Source organism: Balaenoptera acutorostrata, chromosome 3 (genome assembly GCF_949987535.1).
Source record: "Balaenoptera acutorostrata chromosome 3, mBalAcu1.1, whole genome shotgun sequence".
Lineage (NCBI taxonomy): Eukaryota > Metazoa > Chordata > Mammalia > Artiodactyla > Balaenopteridae > Balaenoptera > Balaenoptera acutorostrata.
In genome coordinates, this window is record NC_080066.1 from 91305487 (window position 1) to 91315565 (window position 10079).

General features: G+C 45.4%; 1 pseudogene; it reads right to left on the reverse strand.

Annotated features, from left to right (window-relative positions):
- Window positions 1-9012: 9012 nt before the first annotated feature.
- Window positions 9013-10079, reverse strand: LOC103003067 (RAD52 motif-containing protein 1-like; annotated as a pseudogene).

The following is a 10079-nucleotide window of genomic DNA, read 5'->3' on the forward strand; positions in this document are numbered from 1 at the left end:
TTGCACTGTTGGTGGGAATGTAAATTGATACAGCCACTATGGAGAACAGTATGGAGGTTCCTTAAAAAACTACAAATAGAAGTACTATACGATCCAGCAATCCCACTGCTGGGCATATACCCTGAGAAAACCATAGTTCAAAAAGAGTCATGTACCAAAATGTTCATTGCAGCTCTATTTACAATAGCCAGGACATGGAAGCAACCTAAATGTCCATCGACAGATGAATGGATAAAGAAGATGTGGCACATATATACAATGGAATATTACTCAGCCATAAAAAGAAATGAAATGGAGGTATTTGTAATGAGGTGGATGGAGTTAGAGTCTGTCATACAGAGTGAAGTAAGTCAGAAAGAGAAAAACAAATACAGTATGCTAACACATATATATGGAATCTAAGGGGGAAAAAAGGCCATGAAGAACCTAGGGGCAAGACAGGAATAAAGACACAGACCTACTAGAGAATGGACTTGAGGATATAGGGAGGGGGAGGGGTGAGATGTGACAGGGTGAGAGAGTGTCATGGACATATATACACTACCAAAAGTAAAATAGATAGCTAGTGGGAAGCAGCCGCATAGCACTGGGAGATCAGCTCAGTGCTTTGTGACCACCTAGAGGGGTGGGATGGGGAGGGTGGGAGGGAGGAAGATGCAAGAGGGAAGAGATATGGGAACATATGTATATGTGTAACTGATTCACTTTGTTATAAAGGAGAAACTAACACACCATTGTAAAGCAATTATACTTCAATAAAGATGTTTTTAAAAAAAATCATATGATCATCTTCATATCTCCAGCAAAGGATATGGCAAAATTCAACATTTCTTTTCATAATAAAGGACAGGGACTTCTGTGGCAGTCCAGTGGTTGGGAATTCACGATTCCACTGCAGGTGGTGTGGGTTCAATCCCTGGTCAGGGAACTAGGGACCCCATGCTGTGCGGTGCGGCCTGAATGAATGAATGAATGAATAAATAAATATAAAGGGCATATATGACAAAAGCAGACTTAACATCATACTTAATGGTGAAAAGCTGAAAGCATCTCCTCTAAGAACAGGAACGAGACAAGGATGCCTACTCTCACCACTTTTATTCAACACAGGATTAATAGTTCTAGCCACAGCTGAATACAAAAATAAAAATACAAAATAGGATCTAACTTGTGAAGGAAGTAAAACTGTCACTCTTTGCAGATGACATGATAATATGTAGAGAAAACCCTAAAGATCTCACCAACAAATTATTAGCATAAATAAACTCAGTAAATTTGGAGTATACACAATATTTTCTTTTTTTTTTAAATTAACTTGTTTGGAGTATAGTTGCTTTACAATGTTGTGTTAGTTTCTACTATACAGCAAAGTGAAGCACCTATACGTATACATATATCCCCTTTTTTTGGATTTCCTTCCCATTTAGGTCACCACAGAGCACTGAGTAGAGTTCCCTGTGCTATACAGTAGGTTCTCAGTAGTTATCTATTTTATACATTGTATCAATAGTGTTTATTTGTCAATCCCAATCTCCCAATTTCTCCCATCCCCCATTTTCCCCCGTTGGTGTCCATACGTTTGTTCTCTACATCTGTGTCTCTATTTCTGTTTTGCAAATTAGATCTATACCATTCTTCTAGATTCCACATATATTTGTTGATATACAATATTTGTTTTTCTCTTTCTGACTTACTTCACTCTGTATGACTCTCTCTAGGTCCATCTATGTCTCTACAAATAACCCAATTTCGTTCCTTTTTATAGTTAAGTAATACTCCATTGTATATATGTACCACATCTTCTTTATCCATTACTCTGTTGATGGACATTTAGGTTGCTTCCATATCCTGGCTACTGTAAATAGTGTCACAGTGAATATTGGGGTGCATATGTCTTTTGGAATTATGGTTTTCTCTGGATATATGCCCAGTAGTGGGATTGCTGTATCATAATGTAGCTCTATTCTTAGTTTTTTAAGGAAACTCCATACTGTTCTCCATAGTGGCTGTATCAATTTACATTCCCACCAACAGTGCAAGAGTGTTCCCTTTCCTCCACACCCTCTCCAGCATTTATTGTTTGTAGATTTGTTGATGATGGCCATTCTGACCGGTGTGAGGTGATACCTCATTGTAGTTTTGATTTGCATTTCCCTAATAATTAATGGTGTTGAGCATCTTTCCATGTGCCTGTTGGTCATCTGTATGTCTTCTTTGGAAAAATGCTTATTTAGGTCTTCCACCCATTTTTTTTGTTTGTTTTACAAAATGTGTTAGTTTACTAACTCTACTTTTGTCATACATTGGCAACCTCTTTAATATCTAGAGACTAGATATTATAAAATTGGGGCCCACTGGTCCAGTATATACAAAATATATACAGTAAAGTTAAACAAAATGCATGTAACATATAAAGCAATGGATAAGTTGAAATGTTCTAGTACCTGCTAGCAAAACATCTTTTGCCATCTTCCCTCCCACCTCCCTAAACCCAATGAACAAGCACAGAGTATACTGTTCAGAGAAGGGGTTTAACAATTGCATTTCCAAAGACAGTATTTCCCATCAGTTTTTAAAAGCTATTTACAGGAAGCATTATTCTACTAAAACTACTTTTAAATACATCAAGCACTTCTAAACATCTAGAAAGAGTAGATATTTTATATAAGAACTTACTTGTCCACTATGTACACAGTACTGTTAAATAAAATTTCACACATGTAACAATGGTTATAATCTGAGGTATCTTCTAAATATGACCATTTTGGCCTGAACCATTTCCTCCCTCACTTCCTTCTCTCCACCACCAATCCAGTGGACAAGTACATGCATGTGTAATGCTTAGAGGTGGTTGAACAAATTCATATCTAAAAGTCATTTACAGAAGACAAGCTTTCCTATGAATTTCAATAAAGTGTACAAAATGTGCTAATTTTACTACTTTGTCATACACTGGCAACCCCTTTAACATCTAGAGACTAGATGTTGCAAAACTAGGACTCAATTTGTCCATTATATACACTATATACACAGCAAAACAAAATGAACATACAAAAAATGGTTTTGTCCGAAAATGTCCAGATATGAACACACTAGCATATTACCTTTTGCAATTCTTTCCCTCCCTCCTCCAAACCACTGAACAAGTATAGACAATAGTATACTGCTCAGAGAGGTGTTTTAACATTTAACATTCCCAAAGACAGTACTTCCTATGAATTTTAGCAAAAAAATATTTACAAAGTGATATTTTACTACCTCTACATTTAACATACGTTGGGCACTTCTAAACATCTAGATGGACTAGATGTTTCAAATAAAGACTTAATTTGTCCACTATATACAGAGCAGTACTGAATGAACTGCACACATGTAACAGTTATAATCTGAAAGTGTCTTCAAAATACCAGCATTCTAGCCATTCTAAGATCAACCCCCTGCTCTCTCTCCCCCCTCCACCAACCCAGAGGGCTAAAATGCTCAAATTTTCAGAAGACAATCTTTCCTAGAAATTTTAACACAAAATGTACAAAATCTATTATTTACTAACCCTATTTTTGTCATACACTGGCAACCTCTTTAACATCTAGAAAGACTAGGTGTTGTAAATTAGGACTCATTTGTCCATTATATACACTATAAACACAGCAAAGTGAAACAAAATGCGGGAACATAAAAAAGACAATGGTTAATCTTGCCTCACTATAAACACACTGGCACAGAGCTCTTTGCACTTCCTTCTCCTCCCCCCGACCTTGAACTAGTGCACAAACAAACACAGTGCATACTGCGTACTGTTCAAAAAGGTGGTTTGACCACCCCTCCCCCCCAAAACAACATTTCATACGAATTTTAACAAAAAGATATTTACAAAATGTCTTTTTACTACCTCTACTTTGAACATATATCAGGCACTTCAGAACATCTGGAAAGACTAGATATTATTCTTTCTAATAATATATCTAAGACTAGATATATCTTCTAACTGTGACCAGTCTGGCATAGAACCTTCTTTTCTTCCTCCTCAACGTCTGCCATTCCATGTCCTCTAACCCACTGAACAAACGTGGACCTCTTTGGCTCCTGATGTCGCCTCTAGAGGTGGTCAAACAGCTCCATTTCACAGTCATTTCCAGAAGACATTTCTTTTCTTCCGGGCCCGTTAAGGCCTTTGTCTGGCGTCTCGTCCAACTGGGACAGAGAGGTCACCTCAGGTCCCGGATCTGCGCGGGTTCCAAAGCCTAAGGGTGGCTGAGCTGGCGTCCACGTAGACCCCCCTTCCTGGGCCCTCGAGGCTCTAACGGCCTTCCGCGGCGTTCCAGTGGCCGCCATTCTTCTCTCCCTGCCACGCCCGATGCCCAAAAGCACCACGTCCTTGGTGTCCTGCCGGAGGCTTCGCCTAACCCAGCTTCTCAGCCCAGCGGTATGCCTGCCATATACTTTCATCAATGTAAGAAATAGAGTTTCCTTGGAAATTTATGATGGTGAAGGTGCCGCTGTAGTCGTTAGGCTCTGGCTCAGGCACTCTGTGGAGCTTCTGCTTTGGGCTGAGACCAGCACACGACAGTGTCTCATTTTTGCAGGTACAGAGCTCACATATGCTGATGTTTGTGGTGGCATTCTGTTCTGGCTGCTTCTTTTCTGGGGTATATTTTACACCAGGAAGACCTGTGGGTACTGAATACTGAGTCGAAGGAAAAAGAACTGTCTCAGATGGCCTTGGTTGATGAAATATGTTAACTCCCAGATCCACAGGTGGAACTGTGACTTGAGTCAGGTTTCGTTGTGCAAGTGTCACCTCAGGGTGTTTTGGAGGGGGAGCTGTAGTCTGCTGCAGGGCTTTACAATGTCCAGCTTCCATAGTGGGTTCTGCAGTTGTGGTTTGCTCTAAGTCCACATGATGAACTGTGACGCTGGATGATGTTGAATACTGAACATAATCCTGACATGGAGTTGGAACTGTCACCTCCTGCTGGAATGGAGATTGAACTGCAACCTCCTGAGGTGCCTCTGAAGGCTGAGTTGGGGTCTCCTGCATGATTGGAGAAGGTACAGTCTCCATATTGGATTCTCCAGTAACGGTAAGTTCCACATCCATAGGTTGAATTGTGACTTGAGTCAGGTTTGGCTGTGCAAGTGTCACCTCAGGGTGTTTTGGAGGGGGAGCTGTAGTCTGCTGCAGGGCTGTAGAATGTTCAGACTCTGTAGTAGGTTCTGGAGTTGTGGTAAGCTCCAGGTCGAAAGGTTTAACTGTGATACTGGGTGATGTTGGATGCTCAGCATGATCCTGATCTGGTGCTGGAACTGTCACCTCAGGATACAATGGAGACTGAGCTACAACTTCCTTAATGAGCTCTGGAGGCTGAGCTTGGGTCTGCTGCATGGTTGGAGAAGGTTCAACCTCCATACTGGATTCCAGAGTTAATGTAAGTTCCAGGTCCAAAGGTTGAACTGTGACCTCAGTCAAGGTTGGATGCTGAGCCTGAACTTGCTCTGGATTTGGAAATGTCACATCGGGGTATGTTGGAGGAACTGCAGTCTGCTGCAGGGCTGCAGAATGTTCAGCCTCCGTTGTAGGTTCTGGAGCTGTGGGAAGCCCCTGGTCCAAAGGTTTAACTGTGACACTGGGCACGTTTGAATGCTGAGCTTGATCCTGTCCTAGTGTTGGAACTGTCATCTCATAGTGCACTGGAGTTTGTGCTACAACCTCCTTAGGTGGTGCTGGAGGCTGAGATGGGTCCTCCTGCTGGGCTGGAGAAGGTTCTGTCTCTTTAAGGGGTTCCAGAGGTAGGTCTGGGAACTCCTGTTGGACTGGAGAAGATTCCATATTCTCAGGGGGCTGTAGAAGCTGAGGAAGGGTCCCTGAGGAAGGGACTGGAAATGGTTCCACCTTTGCAGGGAGCTCTGATGACTGAGCCTGAAGCTCCTGCTGTGTGGGAGAAGGTACCACCTCCTTAGGGGGCTCAGGAGATATAGCTGAGCCCCCCTGGGGAACTGGAGACTGAGCTGGGGCCTCCTCCTGGACTAAAGAAAGCTCTATCCCTCCAGGGGGATCTGGAGTCTGAGTAGGGTCCTCCTGCTGCACTGGAGGATGTTCAACTGCTTTAGTGGGCTCTAGAGTTAAGACAACCGCCAGATCCACAGGTTTAACTGTGATATTAGGCAACACTGGATGTTCAACTTCACCTGGACCTAGAGGTGAGAATGTCACTTCATTATGTACTGAAGGTTGAGCTGCACCATCTGTAGAGGCCCCTGGAGGCTGAGTTGGGTGCTGATGCTGGACTGGAGTAGGTCCAACCCACTCAGTGGGCTTTGCATGCTGAGCTGAGCTCTCCTGCTGGCTTGGAGAAGGTTCAGTTTCCTCAGGAAGCTCTTCAGATTGAGTTGGGGCTCCCTGCTGAACTGGGGAAGGTTCAACATTTTCAGAGGGGGTTGGATGCTGATCCGAAACCTCTTGCTGGACTGACAAAGGTTCCATCTGCTCAGAGGACACTGTAGACTGAGCCAAGGTTTCTTGTTGGGGTGGAGAAGTTTCAACCTCATTAGTGAACGCTGGAGTTACGATAAGTGCAAGATCCACAGGTTTAACAGTGACATCGGGCCGCTGCAGAAGCTGAGCTTGATCCTGACCTAGATGAGAAACTGTTGTCACATGATGCTCTGGAGAGAAAACTACAGTCACATTAGAGAGCTCTGGAGACTGAGTTGGAGAGGATTCAACCTCACCAGGAGACTCTGGATGCTGAGCTGTGGCGTCCTGCTGAGGTGGAGAAGGTACAACCTCAGGAGCCTGTGGATGCTGATCTGGAGTCTCCTGCTGGGTTGTGGCAGGTATAACTTCTTCTCCAGGATGCTCTAGATACTGAGCTGGGGTCTCCTCTTGTACTGAAGGTTTATTATGTGTACCGGCTTCTGGAGATTGGGCTGGAGCCTCCTGTTGAACTGGCAAAGGTTCAACCTCCTCAGCTGGCTGTGAAGGCAGTGTGGGGGCCTCATGCTGGGTTGTAGAAAATTCTGCATTAGTAAGGGGCACTGAGGGCTGATCTGAAGGCTTGTGCTGAGTTGGAGAAGGTCCCACCTCTGGAGTGGGTTCTTTTGTTATGGTAAGCTCCACATCTGCAGGTTTGACAGCAACACTGGATAAGTTTGAATGCTGAGCATGATGGTGACTTGGAGGTGAAACTGTCATTTCATGATGCTCTGGAAGTTGAGCTGGCTGTTCCTGTTGAGTTGGAGAAGGTTCCACCTCCCCTGAAGAAGGCTCTGGAGGCTGAGCTTGTTGCTCCTGCAGGGTTGCAGAAGGTTCTGTCGATCTCCGCTGGAGACAGAGCTGGGATCTCCTGCTGGGTTGGAGAAGATTCTGCCTCATTAGGGGGCTCTGGAGACTGAGCTGAGGCTTCCTCCTGGGTTGCAGAAGTTTCAGATTCTCCAAAAGACTCTGAAAGCTGAGCTGGGGTCTCCTGCTGGGTTGCTGGTTTCACCTCCTCAGGAGGCTCTGTAGGCTCAGAAGGCTGAGTCAGTTGTTCCTGTTCACTTGGAGAAGGCTCAGCTTCCACAAGAGGTTCTGGAGGCTGAGCTGTGGTCTCCTGCTGGGTTGGAGAAGGTTCAACTTCCCCAGGAGGCTCAGAAGGCGGAGCTGGTTGCTCCTGCTCACTTGAAGGCTCAACCTCTCCAGGAGGCTCTGGAGGCTTAGCTGAGGTCTCTTGTTGGGTTGGAGAAGATTCTATGTCCTCAGGATGCTCAAGAGGTGGAGCCAGGGCCTGCTGCTGAGCTGTAGGAAATTCAGCTTCCGTAGTGGGCTCTGGAGTGATGGTAAGATCGAAATCCAGAGGTTGAAGTGTAACACTGGGCAAGTTTGAATGAGCGTGATGCTGAACGCCAGGTAGAGATGCTACCTCATCACTCACTGGAATTTGAAGTACATACTCAGTAGGGAACCCTGGAGCCTGAGTTGGGGCCTCCTGATGGAGTAGAGAAGGTTCAACCTCCTCAGGGCGCTCTGGAGGCTGAGATGGGGCTTCCTGATGGAGTAGAGAAGGTTCAACCTCCTCGGGGCTCTCTGGAGGCTGAGATGGGGTCTCCTTCTGGACTGGAGAAGGTCCAACCTCTTTAGTGACCTGTGGAGTTATGGTAAGTGCCAGATCCAGAGGTTTAACAGTGACATTGTACAAGTTTGACTGCTGTGCTTCATTTGCCCCATGATGTGCTACTGGTTGAACTACAACCTCCTTAAGTGTCTCCAAAGGCTGGGCTAGGGCCTCCTGAGGACTTGAAGCTTCTAGTTCCTCAGGGGCCTCTGAAGGCTGAGATGGAGCCTCCTGCTGAAGTGGAGGTGGTTCTACCTCTTCAGTGGGCTCTGGATGCTGAGCCTGGGCCTCTGCCTGGGGTGAAAAAGATTCAACCTCCTCAGGGATTTGTGGATGCTGAGCAGGGGCCTCTTGCCGGGGTAAAGATTCAGCCTCCTCAGTGAGCTCTGGATGATGAGTTTGGGCCTCCTGCTGGGATGGAGAAATTTCAGCTTCCTCAGGGGGCTCTGGAGGTTCATCTGGGCTCCCCAAAAAATCCCTAAGTAGGCTCTCCTCAGGATAAAAGGCATCCATCCATACTGGGATCTAAATAATCACCCTGCAACTGTTGTTCTAGACCCTGAGTGTTTTTTTCAAATTGGCCTATAGTTCTAACAACAACTTTGGCAAGCCATCGATGCTGAACTAGATCTTTCTTCAGGTTTGGGGGGTGAAACAATAAACTTCATTGGTTTTGAACTCTTACTACCTAGAGGCGGAACAAGTATTTCAAATGATGAGTGACCTTCAGCCTGATCTAGACCTATGATTTTAGTCTTACTTTGGTGTCGAGAAGGCAGAACCAAGGCCTGATTCTGATTCCAGTCTAGCACTGGAACTGCCTCTGGGAGCTTCTGATGTTGGGTTTGCTTGTTATTTCAGATCCTGATGTGGAACAGCAAACTGATCTGGCCCTGTAGGCAGCTCTCCAACCGAATCCAAATCAGTATGGAACCTCAGTCTCAGTCAACTCTTGAATTAAATCCTGTAGTTCCTCTTCGGTTCTAGCATCTGTGACCTCTTCACAGGGTCTATATGCCACAGCTATTTTACCACTTTCTAAAACCACAATCAGCAGTTACTGGAATGCATCTGTCATAGCCTTCTGAATAACAAGCTTCTGGGTTACCTTCCTTTTCATAAGGAATGATAATGACCCTTCCTCCAACTTATCCAAAGGTTCCTCAGCCATGCCAACTCCAGGACTCCTGCACTCGTGGGAGGGCAACACCTCTTGATGATCCTTTTTGACCACCCATTGAAACCAAAGTAGTAATTTGCCAATTCTTGGCATCTGGAGCTGTTTAGGGCAAGCGTATTATGTTGAACCGCCTTATGTCTGGTGCCGAGACGAACCTTCACTGGAGATGTCTGAAAAAGCTGCTTCTGGTCACATGCCTTTTGGGCTCTGTGGGCATCCCTTGCTGAATAAAACTTGATGATGGCATAGAACCCAGGACCGGCCACTGCTGCGTTTGGGAAGACTCGGACCGAATACAGAAGGCCAACAAACTGGGAGAAGACTGTGAACAGAGAATGCTGTAGGGTGGTCCCATGCTAAGTAAGTGCAGGAAATTTCATGCCCAGGAAACCAAACCGCCCATTCCCTTATATTCCCCCAGCCGTTTGCCACAGGCAACTGTGGTGAGCCTGCAACTCCAAACACTTCTCATTTCATGAACAAGTTTCCCTCTGAAATCCTAAACTTCGAGAAGCATTAGGAGGCAATGCCGGCTGTTAGAAACGATCTCTCAAAAATCTATGGGGGCGAGCTGACTGCTCAGGTCGGCTCTAGAACTAAGATTCCTCTCAGCGGAGACCACAGGCAGATGAGGTGCTGAAGCAGTACCCTGGGGCGCCCAGTTACTGGGGCGCAGGGTGGCTTCCTCCACCCCTCCCTCCACCCCAGCTCACTTGCAAGGCCTCGGCCGTGCGGCCAGAGCTCAGCTCCCACACCAGCAAGGTTTTGTCACCCCTAATGGGAACCGCAAAAGGTACCAACTCCACCAT